This window comes from Anolis carolinensis, chromosome 4, assembly GCF_035594765.1.
Source record: "Anolis carolinensis isolate JA03-04 chromosome 4, rAnoCar3.1.pri, whole genome shotgun sequence".
Lineage (NCBI taxonomy): Eukaryota > Metazoa > Chordata > Lepidosauria > Squamata > Dactyloidae > Anolis > Anolis carolinensis.
In genome coordinates, this window is record NC_085844.1 from 218,676,312 (window position 1) to 218,701,728 (window position 25,417).

The 25,417-nt window shown below is 38.1% G+C and overlaps 1 protein-coding gene across 2 annotated transcripts in view; it reads right to left on the bottom strand.

The window, feature by feature from the left end:
* dlgap4 (DLG associated protein 4) overlaps positions 1-25,417 on the bottom strand; it is a 459,488-nt gene that overhangs the window by 343,845 nt on the left and 90,226 nt on the right. For both annotated transcript variants that reach the window (XM_062978819.1, XM_062978818.1), the window contains exon 2: positions 13,057-13,242. The gene's annotated coding sequence lies outside the window, so the exon portion shown is untranslated. The remainder of the gene's footprint in view (positions 1-13,056; positions 13,243-25,417) is intronic.

The following is a 25,417-nucleotide window of genomic DNA, read 5'->3' on the forward strand; positions in this document are numbered from 1 at the left end:
GATGTTTAATAGGCTTTTCCTTAATCCCTCCTTATTATCAAACATTTTCGCTTATCCACCACTTTTATTTTTCAGTGATTGGCTTGGGGGTGGGCGCATGAGAATTCTGTTCGCCTACACTTGAAAAATACCTAGGGCCGGCTCTGCATGGGGCAGACTGATAATGGGTTGCACATGGTGTTGTGTGCTAGGAACTTTCACCATTTGTGACAATCCTGTTTCCATACTAGTTTGCCACCTATATGTCACAGTGCTAAATATCAATTTGGTCAAATGTGATTTAATAATGGTGAGTAAAAGTGCAGAAATCTGAAGTTCTGAAGACACCCTAAATAGTTGGTCAGTAACAGATTTCAGATCTTTCCCAGATTTCATCTTTCTACTTCCATTCTCCTGTGTTATTGAAAAATGCCACTGGCCCATCTCTCTATATTTTCAATGTTGGACATGGCCCCAGAGGTGAACTCAAGCCCTCATGGTCCCATCTCACTGCAGAATCAACCTCTTCTAATTCCACAAGGTTAAGCAAATGGGGATTATTCCCGTGAAGTCTGTCACCTACTGAACTTCATGGGGATCTTTATTTCTTGCAAATACATTCTCAATTTTCTTGACTCTGTAATACCTGTGCCAAAGATTTCTCACCTTACACCCTCTCCTCCTCCTTTCCCCCCTCATCCTCCTTCTTCTTCATCATCATCATATCCTGTTTTTTTCTCAAGTGGCTTCCTTGGAATAATCTAGTTTTTATATATTTAACAATCTACCTACTATCTTTTCTCCTCTAAATATTAAAGTAATTCTCTCTACCTGCTAATCTGCATTTTTTTTCTTTGTGAATTTGGGCTGTTTTATTCAATTCTACCATCTCTTGGGATATCAAGAATATTTTACAGAATTCTTTCTTTTGCATATTTTCAAATCATTTTACTAGGTTTCTTTGTCACAGCTTTAATTTCATGAATTTCTCCTCCTTCTCTCTTAAGGATACTGAAATAAAATGATCCCCAAGGAAGGCTTTGTCTTCTTTCTTAATATGGTTATCAGTCTTGTTACTCTTACTAACTGATTTGAAGATCAGGAACACTGAAATCCCCTTTACAATATATGGCCAGATCAATGTACATCTATATGGCAATTATGAGGAGAACTCATCATATTCAATGTAGTTACTGATTTGCTAGAATTTTAAATAGAAGAAGAATGAAGAGAGGGCTAAAAATGTAGTTATAATACTTCCTGGTCCAAGAGAAAATAAGAAAAGGATATTGTTTCTCTGAACAATCTTTTATTAAGTGAACAGGATATTCAGCCATTGTCTTTCTCAGAATAATGTTTCCTCTCCCTTGAATAAATGGATGGAATTTCATGAATTAAACATAACAAAAACCATACATGTGGAGTTCTTATGTAGCTGCCCCAGTATGCATAGACTTCATGCATAGATCTCTGCACATAAATCTCAGTATCTGTTTTGCAGCACTGAAGTGTGATATATGACACAAAACTGGAAGCCTTAAAAATGCAGCAAGACATGACTCTCCTCTTTATTTTTCCACTACTTTTCTTTGATACCAAGACTAACAAAGCATTCCCTTTTTAAAATTAATGCAGGAGCAGATATCCAGAAATCAATTTGCAAAGACACAATGTGAAATGAGATCTTATATGGTTTAAGAATTGTACTAATATGTTGCACAAGTATAATTGATTCCCTTGCCTCTAATATTGAACACACCATTGTGCCGGCCATTTGCTACTGGTTAGGTTGTTGTCGATTTATGTTATGATTTTATATATTTTTATGAATCAATTGTATTGTAATTGGAATGTATTTTATGTTGTTGTATTTTATTGTACATTACAGGGTGTGATGACTCATGGGCCATGTAGTCCCGTTCCTAGCGCTGTTGTGACAGATGAAGAGGAAAACTCGGGTTTTCCACCGTTTCAGCCAGAATTGGAACTTTCCCAGCCTGAATTGGAGCCCTTGCACCTGCAGGAGGTTTGTCTTCCAGAAATCTGCCAAACAAGCCCTGAGTCAAAATCTCCCCCATTTTCTCGCCGTAATTATTATCAACAACAAAAAGGAGTTCAACAGGCTAATCGCAGAAGCCTGAGAATCGCAGCCAGGCATTCAGCTGATTAAGCCTGCTTTCATGAGAAACTTTAGGGAGTTATGCATCTGGACACAGAGATTGACTTTCGGTTCTGTTTCCCCAGAGAAGTGTTCTTTGGTGGGAAAACGAGACCCTATTTAGGTTCTTTGCCCTGTAGGAATCTTGCGGAGTCAATTCGTCAGCAACTGGAGTAGGTTGTGTGTGGACAGCGCTACTCCCGCTTCCAAGCCTTCGTTCCCGTTTCCAAGCCTTCGTTCCTGTTTCCAGCCTTGTTTTGCTCCACGGACCTTGCCTTGCTTCCTAGGACTCAGCCTTGCTTTCCAGGACCTTGCCAAGTATTTACCACGGATTTTGTCCCTGATCCTCGTTCCTTGTTGCCTTGTATCAAGCCTTGTGTTTCAAGAATCAAGTTTACTTCCTAGCCTTGCATCAAGTTCCTTGGACTAAGAACCTTGTCATCTCCCCTCACTTTGCTTGGCAAAGTGAGTGTTTCGGTTATTGGATTGCAACTTTGGACCTTAATATTTTATATTGGACATTGTTTTCCTGGACTATAATTGACCTTTCCTGAAAGGTCTTCTTCTGAACTATATTCTACACTTATTTTTATTGACTTTACATATTTCCTTAATAAAGATATTAGATAGATTCTGGCCTCTGTGTATGGTTATTGGTGCTCTGCAGCCTGGGTCGTGACACAGGGGTTGGTCCTCATGTAAGCCACCCCGAGTCCCCTCGGGGAGATGGGGGGGGGGGACATAAGAATAAAGTTATTATTATATTATTATTACTATGACTCCAGAGACCAGGACCTGAATCTCCACTTAACCATAGAAGCCCAGTGAATGATCCTGGGCATGTCACTCTCTCTCAGCCTCAGAGGAAGGCAAAAGCAATTCTCCCCAAACAAATGTTGCCAAGAAAATACCTTGATAGGTTCCTCAGGGTCACTTCAAGTCAGAATGAACTTAAAGGCACAAAACAACAATGCAAAGAAAGCAGAATCCCATTTTTCCTGAGCTGAGCATTACTCCCTTGGGCATTACAATTCACAGGTTGGAAGAAAGCAGGCAGAAATTGACAAAACAAGAGGTTTGGCTATGCTACAAAGCCAGCCAATGGTGAAACATACTCTTATTCTTTTTATTAAATGAAAGGGCAGGAAAGTGGTCATACTATGAAAAGACCTTGAGAAGATGTCAGTCTGCCCATACACACTTGCGAAATCCTTTATGGAATTTGTGACTACAAAAATGATCTACTTTTAAATAAATAAATCATATATGAGCCAGTGCGATGTAGTAGCATGAGTGTTGGATTAGGATGCCAGTCACAAGGGTTCAAATCCCTGCTCAACCATGGAAATCTACTGTGTTATCCTGGATAAGCTGCACTCTTTGAGTCTTGAAGGAAAGCAATGGCAAATTTTCTCTCATTAAAGTTTGTTGAGAAAAACCTATCATATGATCACCATAAAATGATACTCTATTCGAGGGCACATGGTACCAAAATAAATCCTAATCCACGCCTAATCTGGACCACACGTCATTCACAGGACACATTTTATCCACCCCATTCTAGCAACCTTATCACATTGGTCACCAGAATCACCATGGATTGTGACAGTGCCTGGTGTGAGGTGTGGGGAACCCATCGCCCCATGCCTCGCATCGGCCAACTTACACTTAACCCATCCCACAGGGGCAAGCATCCACCACCCAGTTCCCCCCATTGTTGCTAATACAACACAGAGTGCCTCCCGTGTTGCCACCATTGCAACATACACTAGTTCTGCCATATTCAGCCCCATAGTTGTTTATATAAAACGACCACAATTTGGTCTCCTATATACCTTCCTCCTTCATATTTTAATGCACAGTGGTACTAAGGTTTTAAATGTTCTTGATTTCTTCCCAAGATGTGAGTTTCTAATTTAAATTTCACACTGGAAAAAATGGCCATTAAATGTTCCCTGGAAATTATGCAAGCATAGCTAAATTGTGTTTGGCATCAAGAGGTAACACCTTTGAGCACTTGGCAGGGTTCCAGCCAGGACTGACTCTAGGATGAATGGCAATCTAAATGAGGCAAGTGTTTGCTGCTTCCCTGCTGCCCTAATTAGTTTAACACATTTGTCAGTTGTGTGGAAATGCAAAGCTTAGCAAAGTAAAATTGTATTCCCCTGATTTTGACTGAAAACAACCTATAACAAGTTGGAAATATTTTAAATCTAACTGATAGGAGGCAAGTTTTCATAGTTAGCACCCAAATAATCTATAGAAATTTGTAAGCAAAAGTTGCAGGCAATATTCTCTTCCCTGCTCCCTCTGAAGCCCTAGCATTTTGGAGGAAATTAACTTACCAATGAGCCATTAGCTCAACTAGAGATCCCTTCTGCTGAGTACTGTAGGGTAAGTACCCAGCTCTCCTTGTCTTATGATCAATCCTGGTTTTAGTTACTCCAACATGGCTCACTACTTATGTTTGCCCTAAGCTCTAGAATCAGCAATGGATAGCCACAGTATTACAAAGCCACACCACACCAACATTCACATTGCAACTAGCTACCCAGCCTTGCTCAAAGGACTATTGCTATTGCTAGATAAGCCCATTGGAGGGTCCCACTGGTGTCTGACACGACACCAGTAGATGTCTCTTTGCTAAGGGCCCTTTCAAACTTATAGCCAGCCCTGATATACACACAGGAGGCTGCTTTTAAACTGGTCTCATATACTTTTGCTGCAGAGGAAAAAACTGGTAAAAAAACACTTCTGAGTATTCCTTGCCTTAGAAAGTCCTATGAAATTAATAGGTCACAATAAGCTGGCAGATGACACAAAAGTACACACACAGCCATACACACACATACTAAAATCAAAATTACAAAATATCTGGGGTGTCCAGGATTACATAAATGAAAGCACTGTGATATGGGTTAGTTATAAGCAAGTTACCCATCAAGGAAACCACATATTATTTTTCTTGCCTTAGCCAAGATGTAATGGTAGGAGTAGGTAGCAAAAGAAACAGAAATCAGCAAAGTATACTCTACGGAGCTATTTTGGAAGAGAGTGCAGAAAAAGCATCAAATATACATTTGCAAGGTATGTGAATTTTTAAAAATGAAACATCTACCTGGAAACATATTTCACCAGTATAAATATGTTGTTGAACTGCAACTCCTAAAAGCCTTTGACAGCATAGTTAAAGGAGAGGAATTATGGGAGTTGTAGTCCAACATTATTTGGAGGGCTGAAAAATTCCCACCCTGGCTCTAAATGATATTGCATTCCCTGAAGGATACAAATCAGAATTTCACCCTGTTTGGATGTTAAAGTGATCTTTCAATGGCCTTCTTCAGGTCCCTGATGTTTGGGAGGCAAATGAATGGTGAGCAAAAGAGAGGGTTTGGTTGTATGCCATGTTTGGGGACGTCTTTCCTTGCAGAGATTCAGCAGGAGCCCATTTTGTTATAGAAAAAGCACCTGACCTTGTAGGAATTACTGACCTAATTATCCCATTGATCTGTTTTTATATGTTGAGTGTATTGTTTGCCCAATCTAGAACAGAAAAGCAATCCCTTTATTCAGGCTGAGCTGAATAAAGGCAGAATGGTGGCTCCGGAGAAATGCCAGTCCAGGCCTGAATTTGCCTAATTCCTCACTTTCTCTTGCGTATTTGCCTCCTTTCCAACTCTCCTACTCTTCATTTGCCAGTTGAGTCACATAAGGCAACAGAACATAAGGTGACAAAGCAGCGTGTGAACTGTTCACCCTGCTCCTTGTGGGCTACCTGCTGTCATTCAGGCATGTGGCACAGCTGTCACGCCTTGCACAAGATGGAGGTGGAACAGAATGCATTTTGCTAGCTCCATCCACAGGAAACAGCAGTCTGCTGCAATCCCAGTGCCAGAGCATTTGGCATCTTCCTTCCCATCGCCATGCGACTTTCTGTTCTCAAGTTAGTAGCAGGCACACTTGGCTTAAGCCAGTGACAGAATTTACCTTCCAATTTTCAAGGAGCTTCCGTTTGCCAAACAAGCAAATCCTAACAACACCCTCCCACCTTTTCTTATTGTGGTGCCAGGGTATTGCAGAAGACAAACAATGAAAACCACAATTCAAGAGGTGAAGGCTGGCGAATCTCTTATACCCACTTCGTTTGTTTCAATATTTTTAAAATGAGAAAGCATGGGGAAAAACAGCAAACCAGCAGTTCTAGTTTCAGAGCTAATGAATAAATGAAATGCATCCCAAGAGGATAATTAAGTGCTTAGAACCAAGCATGTGTCACCTAAATAATAATAATAAAAAACCCATAAGAGCAATAGAGAAAACACAGAGAAACAAATCAAATGATGGTAATTAAGAGGAAGATATGCATGTGCAATTACTAAAGAAGACACCCGAGATTATTAGCAATGAGGATGCTTTTGAGGAATAGGTTTTCTTTTTGCTGGGCACCTCCAAAACAAATAAGGGAATCATCACATTGATAGTGACAATCAAGAGCTATAAAAGCAGTTCATCTGTATCCCAATTCAAAATAAGAAGCCATTTGACCCAATGCATGAAGTAAGATGATTATGTGGCATGTTTAGTACAAACATGGGCAAACATCCATCAGAGTCTTCTAGCAGAGCTCAGGGTTAATATCTCAAATTCCCAGCAGTTTAACAAGAGCTATTAAAATGACAAGGGATATACTCGAGTATAAGCCCAGTTTTTCAGCTCTTTTTAGGGCTGAAAAAGACACACACCCCCCCCCCCCCCAGCTTATACTTGAGTGAAGATCCTGGCTGGCTTATATTCAGGCTGGCTTATTTTTCGAGTATATAGGTAATCAGATTTGGACAGTCTTATCTTATTAAAGTCTTATTACTATCTTAAATTACAGTTTTATGTAAATATTAAAAAACATTTAACCTACTTATACCTCAATGTAATTTTTGAAATTTACCAGTAGCTGCTGCATTTTCCACCCTCATCTTACATTCAAGTCAATAAGTTTTCCCAGTTTTTTGTGGTAAAATTAGTGACTCAGCTTTTATTTGGATTGGGTTATATGTGAGTATATATGATATTTCTCTTAGGTCCTGTCTACATTGCCATTTAATTCAGGTTATCAAAGTAGATAATCTACATTATCTGGTTTGAAGTGAGTCTACACTGCCATATAATCCAGTTCAATGCAGATAATCTGGATTTTATATGGCAGTATAGAAGGAGCCTCAGTCACAAAGCTTTTCATTATAAAATAGGAGCATGTTGCCCTTGTGCAATTCTGGTACTCAGTCTTGGAATTGCCCATTATTTATTTTGATCTGCAGAAGTTCTACAGCAGGTATAGGCAACTGCAGGGGTCAATCCTTTCTTCCCACCCAATTACTCCATAGGTCACACAACTACAGTAGAGTCTCACTTATCCAACTTTTGCTTATCCAACATTCTGTATTATCCAACACACTTTGCCTTTTAGTAGTCAATGTTTTTGTAATCAATGTTTCCAATACATTGTGATGTCTTGGTGCTAAATTCGTAAATACAGTAATTACTACATAATGTTACCATGTATTGAACTGCTTTTTCTGTCAATTTGTTATAAAACATGATGCTTTGGTGCTTAATATGTAAAACCATAATGTAATTTGATGTTTAATAGGGTTTTCCTTAACCCCTCCTCATTATCCAATGTTTTCACTTATACAATGTTCTGCCGGCCCATTTATGTTGGATAAGCGAGACTCTACCGTATTTCAGATCTGACCTATATGGTCAATTTTCACAGGGTAGCAGCAGGCAAGAAGATCCATGCTTCTATATTTTTTGTGCCATTTTCTCCATAGTTTTTTAGCTGTTTTTATCCCCAAAAGTTACATTTGGAAGCATGTTGGCAGGCGTTAGAGATTCCCAGGCCCACAGACTAAACTACATGGAACTACACAACTCTCATGTGCCATGCTTTCTCCACTCTGTCCAGACTGACCACTTGTATGTGTGTCTGTGCTGACAAATTGCCCATCTGTCTATGGCAACAACATGGATTTTATAGATTGTTCTTAGACAATGAATACTAAGAGGTGATTTTACTCATAGTTTATATAATACTTTGAAAAGAGGACATGTATCACTAAAAAAGGAGAACAAATGAGAAGACCGATTTGGATCATGCCAGTTTATATTTATTGGTACAAAGTCAGACCTTTAAAATAATTTAAACAAACTTCATCTGGGAGAGGAAGGATCTAATGGGGTGGTTTTTGTGCCTGATGGGTCTGTTCTTCAGTTGCTCTTTATGAAAGGACAAATTCAAGGTTCCTAAGCTTCATCCTTATGGCTCTTCTTCATTACATAATACTTTCACTGGACAGCTCATTTGAAACATGTTCTTTCAAAAACAGGACTATCTCATCTGACAGCCTTGCAAATAGAGGATTGTTCTCTGCAGAAAACTAAGTTTTAAAGTATGAACATATGTTAAAGCACATGTAAAAATAAAAGTTTTAAATATGGATTGGTTTTATATGCTCTTTGAATTTGTTCCCTGCCTCAATCCATAAGGAAACACAGGTAAAAATGAATGTTGTTATTATTGATGTTGTTGTTAGTAATTCTGATATAGATTACAACACATCTACACACTGTATTGCAGATATTTGTATGGCTTATGAAGTGCAGGACCACCAATTTGTATCTGGCTGGAGGTTTGTGATATCCAGAATTCTTAGCAAAAAGAAAATAAACTAAAACAAAAAGCTAAACAAAGTATATTCTATAAGCCTGAAGCTTACCTAACTGTAATTTAGTTTTCATTCAGCCTCTTTTCTACTAAAAATGCATGGTTATTCCAAGGAACTAAATATATGTTATACTTTTGGAAACATAATTCATTTAGATGCAGGGATGAGAGGATCTTATGTAAACTGCCAAGTTAAACACTTGCACTTTTGGAATATATATATTTATAGTTATAGAGTTGCATACAGAGCTGTAAGCAGTTCATCCTTTTTTATAATATGCACAAGTATGAATATGTGTGCATTCACACATAGATGTGTGCACATATAGGCCCTATTTTCAAGATCTTTAGAATCTTAACGACATGATTAAATATTCTATGTGTAATGAGTTCAATACACTGGGTAATTATATACTCCATATAATGAAAAGGCATTCTTTAGTATTTATAATAATAATAATAATAATAATAAATTTATTCTTATATCCCGCCCCATCTCCCCGAGGGGACTCGGGGCGGCTCACAACAATAATAAAAACAGTGACAAATTACACATTGTAAAATCAAACATGAAAAGCAGTCATACAATCAATACATACATCACATGTTAAAAACAAGGAGATAAAACAGTTCTAGGCCAAAATAGAGGGCTTCTGTAGCTGAGAACATATGAGAACATCTCCTATCATCCAGGCAGACCATAATGGTGGGGCAAATGCTCTCGCTTTAGTTTAAAAATTCTCCTTTAAATAGTAGTACTGGAAGAGAGTTTTATGGATACCATGGACTATCAAAAGTTAAATAACTGAGTTTGAGAGGAAATGGTAACAACTGGCTGCCATTGCATGATATTCAAAGCTGCCACCAGAGATGGTGATCTCACCATGCCTAATGGCATGGCTGACCCTGAATATCAGTTTCAAAGTAATGTTATGTTGAGATGCTAGTTGTTAGACAGTATATTCACTCTGATAATCTGAGCAAAACTCAACAAAGGCTGGATTTTTGGGTCATGATATAGAATAGTTTATAGAATAGCCATGTCCAAAAAACAACAACAACAAAAAAAACCCACCTGATTCTGCTGGCACAGTGACCCTCACCAAATAACCTCCAACAAATGTGTAATTTATGGCATTGAACTTGACTCAGCAGAGATATCCAAGAAAGGAATTAGCATGAAAGGGAAACTATAACATAACACTTTTAGAAAGGGGCCACAATATAACATACTAAAGACCCAAAACCAAAGGGCCACCAGCCGTGCTGTACTACAACCATAGCATCCCCAACTAACAGACCAAGCGCCATGCTGGCAAGTGTTGACTCTACCTGGAGGGATCCAGGTAGGAAAGATGTATTGTAAAAATACAACGTGGCAGTAAGTCTTACTTCATAATAATATATATGACATTGCACTGATAACCATAATTAATTTAGTTTAATGGTACAGAATGCACACAGGAAAATTTCCCTGTTTATTGTGCCTATTATCTCATGATTTCTCTGGCTGAGCAACATTGGTATGAGATTCAAGGACAGAAGGAGATAAAGAAATTTCTGTATACCAGTAATATACTTTCTAAAGCTATGCATGCACTTTTAAGCAATATATTTTACCTATCCAATAAAATTTTGCAGGCATGGAGGCGATAAAAAATAATATCTCTAATGAAGAAGAGCTATGCGGGTCTCTCCAAACCATCACTACAGCAATAGCTTGAGGGGGAGGATGTACAGTATGAAGTTAATGACTTTTTTTGGTGGTGGTGGGGGGGGGGGGGCTGTGCTGCAAGGGATAATCCTTTTTGAAAAGTCTCACCGAAAAGCAAATGAGTATATCACTATAATAGGCAGAAGAATTATTTCCTGCATCCTCTCTTAACAGATTTTACAACATAGTAAAACTTGTACGGTTTGGTTCTTTAATCTCCGCCTCCCTTCTTTTCCCTCCCTTTCATCAACTCTTAAGGAACATGTCTGAGTTGTGCTTGCCTACTGGTGTCTTATAAGGGTTTATTGATCCATAAAATGACACGGGTTCTCTATATGGATCTCAGAGGCTTTGAGACATTATAGTTTGCTATTAAGATTTCATGTGTAGTTCTTGAAACTTTGTTCCACATTGAATGAATTACTCTATTGATCTGAAGGTAATGGGAGAACAGCTTTCAGATATGCTGGTGTTTCTACTTTCTATAACTTGGAAAGTACTTAATCCCCCAGCCTTATTACAGATAGGGATGGATAGACAGTTCTATTTCAGACCCTTGTCAGTTTCACTTCTTCATTCACATGTCTTTTCTATCTCAATATCACAACCATCTTCCAATCAATTTTAGTTTTTATATTTCATATATATTCCACCTGTCCCCAAATCTGGGATTCAAAGTGACAAAGATATGGACATTAACTAAATCCTGGAACATTCATGATTTCAGGCATAGAATAAAACCAGGGGACATACTTGGGTTTTAATATTGTAGCTACTTACATATGATGCTTGGAGCTCTTTCTGTTACTGACCTTTTTAGTTGGTATTTCATTATACAGGAGATCCACATATTAGCAGCATTGTAAAGACAATATGAATATGTTGCCTAAAATTAATTTGAGCATTAATCTGCAATGTCTCCAGTTCCAACAGAAGGTAAAATTAGGCTGTTTTTTTTCCAGTTCTGAGTCATAGTGCCACCATCAGACTCATGAACCCTGTTAATTTTGCTAAAAAGGGGGATGCTGAATGCACAAAGAAGGGAGAGGTTTCACCACAGTTAGTATGAGCCACAAACCAGCATGTGGAGCACTTGTACATATCTAGGTGCCCTCTGTGCATTTAGCAAATCTATTTTTGGTAGAATTTCCAGGCCCAAATCATCCATTCATAGTTGAGAGCAGAAGTGAGAATTATCTGGGTTTACAGAGCAATGTTGGGCCTCCTGTAAACAACTAGATGACATCTTCCATTCCAGCAAGTACGTATGTCCACAAAAAGTCAGACACATCACATCCACACTTAGATCTGCTACTACAGATTGTTGGCGTGGACTCAGTCTAAACTTTACATATCTAATGACAAAGATTTCTTGACAAAGATTTCTACACACATACACCCTGAGCTAAAGTGCCAATGAATATGGGGACAACCCCTCTCTCTATGCATTAAATATCCCTTGCTTCCTGTTGTCATGACCGTTTATAATTCATTTTGAAATGAGCTGCAAAACAGCAATAGCATTTGGGTGAGGTGTGCTTGGAGAATTATTTATAAAACAATTATTTCCTGCATCCTCAGTGAACTGAAATCGGAACTCAGAACCTAGTTTTTGAACTATTGGCAGGAGAAAACAGCAGAAGGCAGTCAAAACTGGATAGTCAAATGCTCTGGTGAACACCAATCTAAGCGACCCACCCTAAAATGGACAGCTCACCCTAGTGTTAACAAATCAAGAGACCTCCATTATATGAATACATTAGAGTGTGTTTCCACAAGACAATATACAATGTAAGCATCCACTCATTCCATTCAGAGGTTTCCACTGTACTGTGTTATTACCATCTGGATCAGCAGAAGGCAATGTGAGACAGAAATAAAAGACAGACATTTGTCACTTCTTGGTAGAAAACATTGTTTCACATTGGTCTCGGTGGAAATGTCAACCACAAACTATGGAAAAGACAAATGTCCCTTTTTGTACATTTCCAATTGCTTTTTTGCAATCATAGACCACTGCATCAACCACAATAACTTCTCAAATTAGGCCACAAAATGCTGGGCCAATTCTATCTGCATGAAATTCCACCTGCCTATTTTTCCTCTATGTTACCCATTTCCTAAAAACAATCAATCACAAGTAAAAATGCTACTGTAACATATTAATTTAGAGAGAGGCAATGAAAGGAAACAATGTAATTTTTAAAATTACTTCTTTTGTGCAATAATTGACTTCTGAGACCATCCTTTCCATTTTTTCCAGATTTTTGGTTATTTTCTACTGGTTTAGTGAATTTGGTTTAAAGGAACTAAAAAGAAATGAACAATGTAACAAGCTCGTTTGGAACAATAACAAGAAATTCTAGTCACCTTAGGATATGAGTGTTCCATCATTCAAAACCATAACAATTGTTCAGTACATTCTGCAAAACCCACTGGTCAGTGCTGTACCCCATAATGAAGGAACCATAGCATGACACTCACCATAAAAATAGTCATCAGTGGGTTCAGTTTCTCATCAGAAACAATCCTGCCTTTCAGAAGAACGTTGTTGTTTCTGGACACTTGCCATGCACAGCTGTTTGTCACATGGAAACCTAGGTGCTTGGCAGGAGAAGAAAGCAGCTTCTCAGTGATGAACAGAAAAGCAGGAAGAAGAGCCTCTTTAGTCTAGAAGGAGAGAGAGAAAAACAGGAGTTAAAAATGCAAAGACCAAAGCCCTGTCATTGTTTGTTGTTCTAGTACCAGAAATGTGCACAAAAGCCCAGATCCTGACTATCAGACACTACAATCTAAAATTCAATATAAAATGGGAAACTAAGGAGAGAGGGGCAAATGGAAACTGTGCAGGTTGATAGAATTGTGGTTGCATGTCTTCAAGTAATTTCCAAATTGTGGAAAACCGATTACGGAGGTATTTTTGAGGAAACATTTGCTCAGGGGGTGTTTGCCTCTTTGAGGTCAAGAGAGTTTGTCTTGCCCAGAGATTCAAACGTTGGTTTCTATTGTCCTGTGCTCAAACTGCTATAACACACTCGCTTCTTCAGATACATATTGCCCCATGTTAATTAGGAAATGCAGTCTATTTAATGTACATGGATCTTTGTTTAGAATTGAAACTGAAAATAGCTGAAATAAAACACTATTATATATAAAAAGCATGTTAATGGATCTCTTATTATCTATAGTAACAATACACAGCATATGGGAGGAGGCCCTAGTGGTGACATCTCTTTTATATAGTTATAGTGGCAGAAACTACTGCATACTTGTTTAGCTAAACTGTATAATTTTAAATATAGAGAGAATATGTCTCAGATGTCATCTATATTGTCATATAATCCAGTTTCTGAATGCAGATTAATTGCATTGAACTTGAATATATGGCCAGGTAATCCAGTTCAAAGTAGGGATGTGCAAAATTCTGGAGGTTGATTCTAATTTCAGATAATTTCAGTGATTTGGCAGCCAAACCACTGAAAACAAACCAAGAAGGACCCAGAATAAAAATGAGCTATCAAAACTTTTGGCTAAATTTGGGAAGGATTTCTGGATTTGGCCTTATTTTTCATGAGATCTTACTCTGCCACCTCAGGAGGCGGAGCTGCAGCTGTTGGCATGATTGACAATAGAAGCTGCACGCAGTTTCTACCCCTCATCAGCCTAGCCATAGCCAATCAGAAGATGAAAGCAGATCATGTGGCTTTTGGCCAAGCTGGTCTATATATAGCCCACGCAAAACACTTCTATTTTATGGTGTGTTGGTGAGTTGAGGAGAGCACATATACTGTAGTTCCATTTGCTTCTCTTCTTTTACTTCTGTTCCTGTGCTGCTGCTGCCTACGACTCAGAATTTAGAGTTCTGGCACTAGCTTTTTGAAAATTAAATAAATTATTTTTTCCTTGAACATCATTTTTATCTTGTTTTTTATTTCAAGTTTTATTTTCTAAATTTTGCTAGGGAGGGATGTGTGTGTGTGTGTGTGTGTGTGTGTTTGGGGGGCTGTGAATTGAAAGGGCATTTTGAGTGTTTTTATTTTATTTTACTCTGCCAAAAGTACAAGGTCTTTATTTTTTGCTTTTGAGATTTGAAGTGTCAGCCCTACTTACCCTACCAATACCTACCTAACTATCTTCCTTGCAATTTGTGTGTGTGTATTCCAGCACCAGTGGACTATTCTACCCCCTCCCTCCCCCCAAATGATGGAAAAACAAGCCTCGCTAGTTTCTCATTGGCACGAATGGACCGAATCTTCCCAAAATGGAAATGCAATTCCAGATCCCAAATTACGAATCTAAACAGCCGCCCTCCTGATGTCCTCTGGATTTCCTATGTTGACTGACAGAAGCTCTTCGGGAATATTTGAACAAGATTGTAATAGAATGAACTGGATCTGGGTCCACATTTTGAGTGAAAGGCAATGTACAAATAAAGGAACAAAACAGAATAGATTTTTTTGCAGGGAAAGTGTGAGCTCTACAAGTCATCCCCTTCAGTGACCTACAAAACCTTCCACTCTTTTCCAGAAAAGAAACAGAATAAATAAAAACATTTAAATTTGCCTAATTTATACAATCTATACACACTACATTATTCTGCTTGATACAGAGTTTTGATGTATCTCTTTGAGCATATCAACCTTCACTGTATTTGTGACTTCTGAAAAGCATCTAGGAACCACAATTCTTCTACTGATTGGTAGAGTGGGGAAAATGCTTCTCATGGAATATGCTTGGAAGTGAGGAACAAAGAACCGCCATTCTGTTCACCTTCTGTTCATGTAATGAGAAGGGATTAACAATCATGTCCTTTGCTTCAGGCAACACTTCCTGGGTAGCATTGCTGAGAACCATCAACAGCTCAACCTTTACAACTTGACCATCCCTTATCAGGAATTTCAATATATAAAATACTACAAAATCTTAAATTGTCCACCTGGGTGGCTGAGATACTGACACGCTTCCGTTCTGGTGGTTCAAATGTACACATCTTCTAAAGATGCCAGCCACAGATGTAGGTAAAACATCAGGAGAAAATGCTGCTAGAGCATGGCCATACAGCCCAGAAAACACACAAAACTCTACACAAACTTTGTTTTAACGCACAACATAATTAAACATATTGTACACAATTACTTTCATGTTGCATGTATAAGGTATACATGAATGTCGTGTTTAGATTTGGGTCCAATCTCCACGATATCTTATTATGTACATATATGCAAACATGAGTGTTCCAAAATCTTTTAAAAAATATTAAATCCAAAATGTTTTAGTGTTCAGAAAAAGCATACTCTGCCTGTATAAGCTCCATTAAGTAAGTGGGCCTTACTTTCAAATGAGTGTGTAAATGCAATCCAGCCTGAATTAGGCTGTGACAATCTTATCTCTTCATCCATAGGTGGTTAAGTGCGACACTAGAGCCCAGCAAGGGCTGGCCCTAGCATTAGGCAAAGTGAAGCAAGTATGAGATCAGTCTTCTGGCTCTTACTACAGAATCGTTCAACATTTGCCAAGGAGACAGTATTCAGTTAGCAGCACAGTAAGCTTCTGTATGTGAAGTGATATCATCTCATACTTTCCCCCAGGCAGCAGTATGCGCTCCAACATTATCCATGTGAAAAAAAGGACACAAGTGCAAAGCAACATCAAAGTATGGTCAGGATAGCTGAAGCTGTCAATGAGGATGAAAAGACAAACTAAGAGTTCACTTTTGCCTGGAAGGATAAGTTTCTGCCCTCTCCTCTCTTTTCCCTTCTGCTGAATGAATTGTGTAAAAACAAACTACTTTTGGACTTTGAATTCCATTTGCAACAATTAAAGCAATCTGAGGACAAATAGGGAAAGTGGGAAGCAGAGAGAAAAACGGAGAAATTTTAAAAGCAGTCAAAGAAGTGGGGCAGCAAGATTAACCAGGACTGTCCTTGCCAAATTGGGACAATTTAAAATGATGCAGTAGAATCTTATGGACTTGTCCTGAAGGCCAGGTGCTGATTATGGCAAGGATTCATCACAGTTCCTGCAGATATCATTTCACCCATATAGAAATTTTGCTGCATATTTAGTAAGAACAAAGCATGGGGCTTTTTAAATCAGTCCATGAACAGAAAGTGAGAAAAGACAGTGAGGGCCTCCGGGGTGTTCTTTTGCAGTGTGCTTTTGATCACCATGTGCTTGAGTGACCAGTACCAGCCTCTCTATCATTCTCTGGCAATGAAGAGAATAAAGGCTGTACAGTTTATGTAAGTAATTTATAAAGCAAGAGACAGCTGGATTAGAAAGGTAAAGCCCAAAAAGTGGATGAAAAGAGAATTGTTCATGATGGAAGGGACAGCACAAAATACATTTTTCTTTTTGAACTTCTAGGGAGAAGAGCTCTCCTAAAGAAAGGGCATTAAGGATTGCTGACATGAAATGCAAGGGGAGTCAACTGAGCAGAAGATTGGTAAAGGAAAAAGCTAAGCATGGCTTGAAAAGACAACATGTCAAAGGCACACTTTAGAGCCAATTATTAAAGGCAACCAGGAGCAAGAGGAGGTGATTAGTGATGCTTAAAACCTTCCCACACCCAACTACATATTTTCAAAAGGAACAGTGAAAGGTCAGTCTTGTAGAAAGCCATGCTTTTTTATCTGCAAGAACAAGTTGTGCATAAAAGTATTTTCAGAAGGCACCATGCAGTCTTTTCATTATAAATACCAAACAGGGATGATAGTATCTTTTGCTGGTAAAAATAGAAGAGTGAAAGGGATTAATAATTTTCATCTGCTGTGTTAACTCTTACACTTTACTTATAGAGATCATCTTCAAACATGATACAGAGCAGGGGTGAGAATCATGTGGCTTGCCAAAGTGCAGTTCTCAACATGCCTCAAAATGGACTATGTTGGCTTGGGTTGCTTGAACTTGGGAATACAACAACGGTTTCTTTTGTTATAGAGCTCAGGATGCTATACAAAAGGTTTCCCATCCAGGCCCTGTTTATATACAGATCAGCTTAGCTTCAAGAAGGTTGATACACCATTCAGTCTTCATATCATACTACAGGTAATTTATTGACACACTACAATACCATATACTTTTGTGCAAACAATATCTCTGTATACTAGTGGTTCTCAACCTGTGAGTCCCCAGATGCTTTGGCCTTCAACTCCCAGAAATCCTAACAGCTGGTAAACTGGCTGGGATTTCTGGGAATTGTAGGCCACAACACCTGAGGACCAACAGGTTGGGAACCACTGCTGTATACTATTAAGATCCTGATGTAGGTTAAGGAGAACATGTCTATGACTACCCTGTTTCCCCGAAAATAAGACAGGGTCTTATATTAATTTTTGCTCCCAAAGATGCACTAGGTCTTATTTTCAGGGGATGTCTTATTTTTCCATGAAGAAGAGCTCACATTTATTGTTGAACAACAAAATGAACATTTATTATATACTGTAAAGTAGTTGTCATCACAAACCAGCATAACCAGCCAAACTATGAATCCTATCAAGAATTTCTTGTTACTACCATTATTTACATGTACAACAATCTATGGTACCTCTTGCAATTTAGGTTTCACAAGGTTTCCACGCTGATTTCTCTCTATTCTAGTTTCAATGTAGTCATGAATGATGAATAATATAATATACTATAATAATAATATGATAATATAATAATATAATGATATACAATATATTAATGAGATAATATAATATAGGATATAATAATAACAGAATATGATAATAATATGGTATTAATAGGATAATATAATAATGGGATATAATAACAGAATAGCATAATAATATAATAATAATAGGATAATATAATAGAATAGAATGGAATAGAATGATATAAAATATATTAATAGGATAATATAAAATGGAATATAATAATAACAGAATAAGCTAATAATAATAAAATAATATGATAATATAATAGAATAATAGTATAGAATATAATGATATAAAATATATTAATAGGGTAATATAAAATGGAATTTAATAATAACAGAATAATAATATAATAATATGAAAATATAATAGAATAATAATAGAATAATAATATAATGATATAATAATAATAATAGAAAAATATAATATAATGATTTAAAATATATTAATAGGATAATATAATAATGGGATATAATAATAGTAACAGAATATGATGATAATAATATGGTAATAGAATAATAGTATAAAATAATCAGTTTCATGGCATAGGATAGGAATAAGAATGAGAGGAGAATCCCAATGCGTCCTGTACCTTTAAGTAGCAGAAGCAGCAGGATGAAAGCCCTCTTTCTTCCCTCCCACCCTCCCTTGCCCTGGCTCCAGGAGCCAATCAGAAGCCTCTGGGAAGAAGGGAGCATGGCCAGCATGGCCAGGACGGAGAAGGAAGAAACGGCAGCGCAGCAGCAGCCACGGAAGGTTCTTCAAGCCGCGGCTGGGGGACAGGCTAGGCAAGGCAAGGCAGGGAGGGAGGCACAGAAAGCAAGCACTTTCCCTCCCTCCCTCCCTCCCTCCCTCCCTCCCTCCCTCCCTCCGTTGTGTATGAGTGCTGCTTTAGCCCTGCAGCCATGCTTCCCAATGGAACTCTGCTGCAGCCTTAGTTGCTAGGTCTTACTTTCAGGGGAGGCCTTATATTTGGCAATCCCCCCAAACCCCTGCTAGGTCTTATTCTTTGGGGAGGTCTTATTTTCGGGGAAACACGGTAGCTGCAAATAACAAATGGCTTGTAATTAACTAAGGCATAACTATCACATAATGCCTGTAACTTAACAAGGAATAACTTCACTTCTCTAGGCATATACCTATTTTTTCCTGTTATTATTTCAAGTGCAGAGGCATATTCCCACTATATGGAAGAAGATGAATAGTATGTGGTTCATGTGTTAGCTTGTTCTCCCCTGCAAGGTTTTCCCCACAAGGGCTTCAGTGTGATTAGCAATTATTAATTTAAATGTAAGATTCCTGCATAAGAATTTATGCACCTGTGTTCTATAGACAAATGTTGGGGACAGGGTTAGATTTTAAAAACACAATCTACAACTGTTTATTTCTTTTAAAACATTGAAAACAAAAAAGCGCAATTACTTAGAGAAATCAGCTGTTTCACCCTGAGCTGTGCTTTACTACAGATACATGATTTTTGAAGGCCACTAATTGATTTCCCTGCCTGAGGCCTAAATACCTGAAAGGTGTCAGGCTTAATCTGATCTTGGAAGTTAAGGAGGGTCAGTTTGGATGGGAGACCATTCAGGTGCTTAGGCCATGTTTTAGGGAAGTAGCTTAAAAATCACCTCTGAATATGTGTTGCCTAAAAATGTTTTGAAATCCATGGGGTCACCATAAATCAACAGGTGCCTTCAAGGCCCATACACATAGGACCTCATCCCACAAAGTGAGTGGAATCATTTTCTTCGTGTGGCATTCCAGGGTGTTTCATTTTTAAAGAAGACAGAGAATTTACTCACCCCATCACACAGAATTGTTTACTCCTGTTTCTAGCTCAACCATCTACTTCATTTCCCATCACATGGGTGGCTGTTGTCTCCTCTCATTTCAAGGAGACCAGCATATTTTTAAACCACTTCTTTCAATGGGACCCACACCATCTTTAAACTACTAATGGCAACAGAAGGAGCACATTGAAACATTGCAAAACACAGCATAAAGTGACAAATCACCACTTCCCATTCAAAAGGAAAAGACCAATTTTTACACACAGGGAGAGGGATGGAGTTGATTCCTGCCCATTTTTCAAATCTTCCCATTTCTACATGCTATGGAGATGGAATCTTACAAAATGGGCCATGTGTTATTTGATGGGATCCATGGGATTCCTGCTTTGAAGTGTGTAGAAACAGAGGAAAACCTCAATCTGATGAGATCTATACATACACAGTTGCTGCAGTTCTTTTTCAGCTTCTGTCATTTACAGGCTCCATACCTCTCCAAAAGAGAATACAGTAATTAAGATAAATATTCAAAGCTCAAAGCAAGCAGTCATAAGCAGACACACTCTGTATAAAATGAAAAGATGAGACTAGTAAATTTAAATAGCATACAGAACAATGCAACTTGTGGTAACTTATTTTTTAAAATATCATAATCCAGAATCAGGAAATATCTTTTTAGGACTAACCAAACATGCTCACAGCTATGGGAAAGCTTTGGGTTCCCTAGATATCTTGAAAGGCAGGGTGTTTTAAAAAAGAACACTATGAAAGTTATTTTAACAAATGAATATAATGACATGCTGGATAGCATCATTCTCTAGCAAAAATAGTACATACTGTACATATAAAATCAGACAAATTGAATTTATTGCTGCTCTCTGAGTTACTTTTAGCAGTCTAAGATTCTATGTCTGTTTATTTTTCTTTTTAATAGCAAGGAATATTTCTTTATCGATTTTATCTTCTAGGTCTTGCCAGAAAGAGATTTCGAATTCATACAGTAGACCATGCATTAGGTATGCCCTAGATACAAGACATTCTATATATACTCTTTTTGCCATGAAGTGGTATTATGTGTAATGTTAGCATTGATTATGGTAAGATAGATCTAGTCAGCTTATTAAATGTGTGCTTTAAAAAATAGCATTCTTGTGCTTGAAAATGCCTTCTAGTCATTTATCAACTTGTGACAACCCCATAGGGTTTTCTTAGGCAAGAAATGGTAGTTTTGTCAGTTCCTTCCTCCAAAATATAGATTACAGCATTGGTGTTTTCCCATCCAAGTATTAGCTATGTTCTTTGTTGTTATTGCCATCTTCAAGTCATTTCCAGTTTATGAAGACTCTAAGAGGTTTTCTTTGCACGATTTGTTCAGAGGAGATTTTGCCTCTGCCTTTCTTTAAAGCTCAGAGAATGTGATTTGCCCACTTAATTCTTATATTTTTTTAATAGCTGAAAACAGCACCTTTTTTGTAAGCTATGGTTGTAGACAATTCTGAACATATACTGGATTTTTTTAAATGTGGGAATCAGCTATTATATGCCTGCATTGTAAAAACAATCTAATCAATAAATATTGTATTACAGTTGCAACCAGGAAATTCTTGTGCCAATTGGAAGTACTGCTGTGGCAGCACAGATGGACTCTATTCCAGCTATGAAGTCATAAGAGTTTTCCAAGGTCTTTAGCCTTCTCTGCCAAAGAGTGTTGGTGCCCCCCAAACTTCAAATCCCAGCACTAAGCCATAGCAGTTAAAATGGTGTCAAACTGCATTAATTCTGCAGTGCCAGTGCACCCACAATCTTGGTTGATACCAACTGCAACATCTTTTTGCTGTTATAACTTTTTATTTTTACCTGCACCATTGAACATGTCCATGAGATAATTTGCTAACTATTTGTGCTAATTTCTTCTAAGCAGAAATAAGATCAGGCAAAATGTTATATCAAGGAGGATGAAGATTCAGGACACAGCTACCTTGCTGTGGCCTAGGAGGTCTGGCTATGATTACTACCTGGATGGCAAACTGTCTGGGAATCCTATGTGAATTGTTTTGTTTTCAGTGATGGGATTTAAATGTCTTACATTAATTATTCTACAGTAATTGTTAAATGTGAAAAGGGTGAGAACTGCTTCACAAAAAAAGAGGAAAACCTTTTTCAAGAGAACATAATGCATGTAACATATGAATGTTCTAAGACTGCCCAAATACAAAATAAAATACAGTTATACATTGTTAAGGGTTATGGGCACAGGACCGCAATGAATGTGGGAAAAACAAATATTTTTTTAATCTGAGTAAGCACCTCTCTACGAATCTCTAGGCACTGCAGTGTAACTCTGTGGTCAACTTCCACTGGAGATGAACCAGAATCGCATTGCAGGATTAACAAATGCCTAGAAAAGTATTACTGTATATCTAGAGTGCTCTAGGACAGTGGTTCTGAACCTGTGGGTCCCCAGATGTTTTGGCCTTCAACCGACAGAAATCCTAACAGCTGGCAAACTGGCTGGAATTTCTGGAAGTTATAGGACAAAACACCTGGGGGGACACAGGTTCAGAACCACTGCTTTAGTTCCTCCAGTGCAAGTTGACACAGGGTCACACTGGGGGATCTAGAGATCCCTAGAGAGAACTTATTAACCCTCAAGCTATGAGGACAGGTGGGCAAGAAATAAAATTATTATTATTATTATTATTATTATTATTATTATTATTATTATCATTATTTAAATCAGTGAATAATAGAATCTGCAAATGTCAAACCCACAAATGTGGAAGGCTGACTATAATAGCTAACGGGTAATATAGATGCACCAAATGGCTCAGATTTTTAAAAGGGTGTTTTGGCCATATTAGCTTAGGGATACTGGTCGTCTGAAAAAAGCACCTTCTCCTAGCTCTGCAGTAATTCCTACATTGAGAAACAATCAACACCTGCCTGGGTTCTCTTCCACTGGATTTTTTAAAACAGGGTAGGTAGCCATCTGTCTGGAGTGTTTTTGCTGGGGATCCTTGCACAGTAAGGAGTTGATTAGGTTGCCCTTGGGGCTCATGCTAACTGTATAATTCGATGGTTCTTTGCCAGCCGTGACTCTTCCTTCTAGCGATTGTTGGCATTTTTCCATTACAGGGCATTTCTGAGGACACTTCATGGTGTAAAGATTGATCCAGTGAAGTGCTAAAGTTACTCTTCTTTTGCTAATTTTAATGGGAGATGGAGTTCAGCATGTTGCAAACCAAGGGTCAAGTAAATCCATTATTCTGGCCAAGGCGCCACTGTAAATTATGCATCCCAATTATCATGAGCTCAAGGTCACAGGCCAAGTGCAGGGCTTCTTGTAAATAAATCCATCATAAATTGCTCCCCCATTTGCATGTGCTGGGATCTTCATCTTTGAATAGCACCGGAAGAAGGCAGCAGCTAATGACCTCCCATTTAAAGAGGTGAAAGGCACATTTATCTTAATGACACATGTTTCCACCTACTTAATTTTAGCTATATAGGATGGGAAATATCGTGTTTTTCACTTCCATTGCTCTTGCCAATCAAATGAGGACAAAATATGCATAATTAATGGTATAGTATGCTCATATTTAAACAATTGCTTAAACTTGACAAATAGTGACACTGGTGTTTCTTTTTTCCTTGAAAATGTTCAAAATGTTGCCTCACTACTTGGGAGCATCCATAGGAAAGCTTTCACTGCACAGTTCCTGGGTAATGGGAGAAAAGCAACATCTGGAAAGAGCATAGCAGTGATCCCCCATGGTGCTCAGGGGAAAGGAATGATCCTAGGAACTGACCTATAGTTACAAAAATGAGGTCAAGGGCAATTGCATTTAAAACACTGGTCAGATAATAGGAAATGTTTACATGGAAAATAAATAGGGAAATAAATCTGAATGGTGGATACTCTCTCTTTGAGGCAAAGGATGAATAGACTTGGTATGGCAATTTTGCATTTTCTGTACTAAGCAAGTAGTTGGACTAGGGGCCTGTCCACATTACATGTATGTAGAACTACATTTTGCTTCAACTCCCCTATGGAACCCTGGGATTTGTAGTTTAGTGAGGCTAAGAATTCGAAATGCCCTCCTGAAACTGCTAGTCCTAGAATACCAGGGATGTTAGTGTGGCAGTTTCAGTGCAGTTGTTTGTGTGTGCCTTCTAGTAATCTCCAACTTAAAATGACACTAAAGTGAAATTACCATGGAGTTTTGTTTTAGCAGAACTCTAGAAATGTCTAGGGGACATTTGCCTTCCTCTGTGACAAAGAGAATGTGACTTGATCAAGGTTTCCCATGCCCACACTACACTGGTTTTCTTACAGTGGAGCCTAGTTTTATTATTGTGTCATGTGAATGGGCCCCAGATGGCCTGCAATATCTTTCAAATTCTGTAATTGTCTGATTATTCCATTCGTTTGAGTGCCTGTTCTTTTCTGGTGTACAGATTTAAAGACCTGCATAAACTGCTCACAGTCATAGAAATGAGCATACATTGACATTAAAATTTACACATAGTATTACCCAAGAAGGTAACAACCAACATTTACTTCTTTATGAACTGAGCTCTATACCTGCTGCCAGAGTATTTTTGTATAGAGATAGAATGGCCAGGAAAAAAAGTGGAAAAATGGGCGGGCAGCGGGGGGAAATGGGGAAAACTGAATAAAACAGTTTCCCTCCAATGTTTCTGTTTTTCTTTCACAAGCCTTTCCATCTCTAGTTTTGTTCTTATCAGTTCCCTCCAAAGTCTTGATGTCACAATAGTCCTGTTAGGTGAATGCTCATTTCTTTGAATATGCAACCAGCATGACAACTGTTGAAGTTTGGCTTTAAATGAAAACTGGTGGTGGACTCATTGGTCTCTCCAGGGTCAGAGTGGAACCAGAGATTAAGAAGGAGGCACATTATAAATGAGTGTCTGAAAATATCATTGACTGAGCCCTTTTGGAGGACCATGGTTCAATGGTGAAATGCTGTCTTTAAATAGCCAAAGACCCTGGATATAATCCCTAGTACAGGGTTAGGAAAGATTAATGTCTGAAATGGTAGAGAATCCTTACTATCAATTTGGACAATACTGAATCAAATGGACTAAATCCATATGGTCTAAGGCAGTTGCCTAAAACTCTGTGGTAAGAAGTATATAATACTAGTAATTATATATCACTTATCAGAAATTCTTGGGGTCTGAAGTGTTTGGGATTTCAGATTTTGGGAGATTTTGGAATATTTCCATATACATAATGTGATAGTATAGAGATGGGACCCTAGACTGAATGCAAAAATTATTTATGTTTCAAATAATTTATGCACATAGCAGGAAAGTAATTTTATATACAACATTTTAAATAAAGATTTGAGCACACTGAACCATCAGAAAGGATGC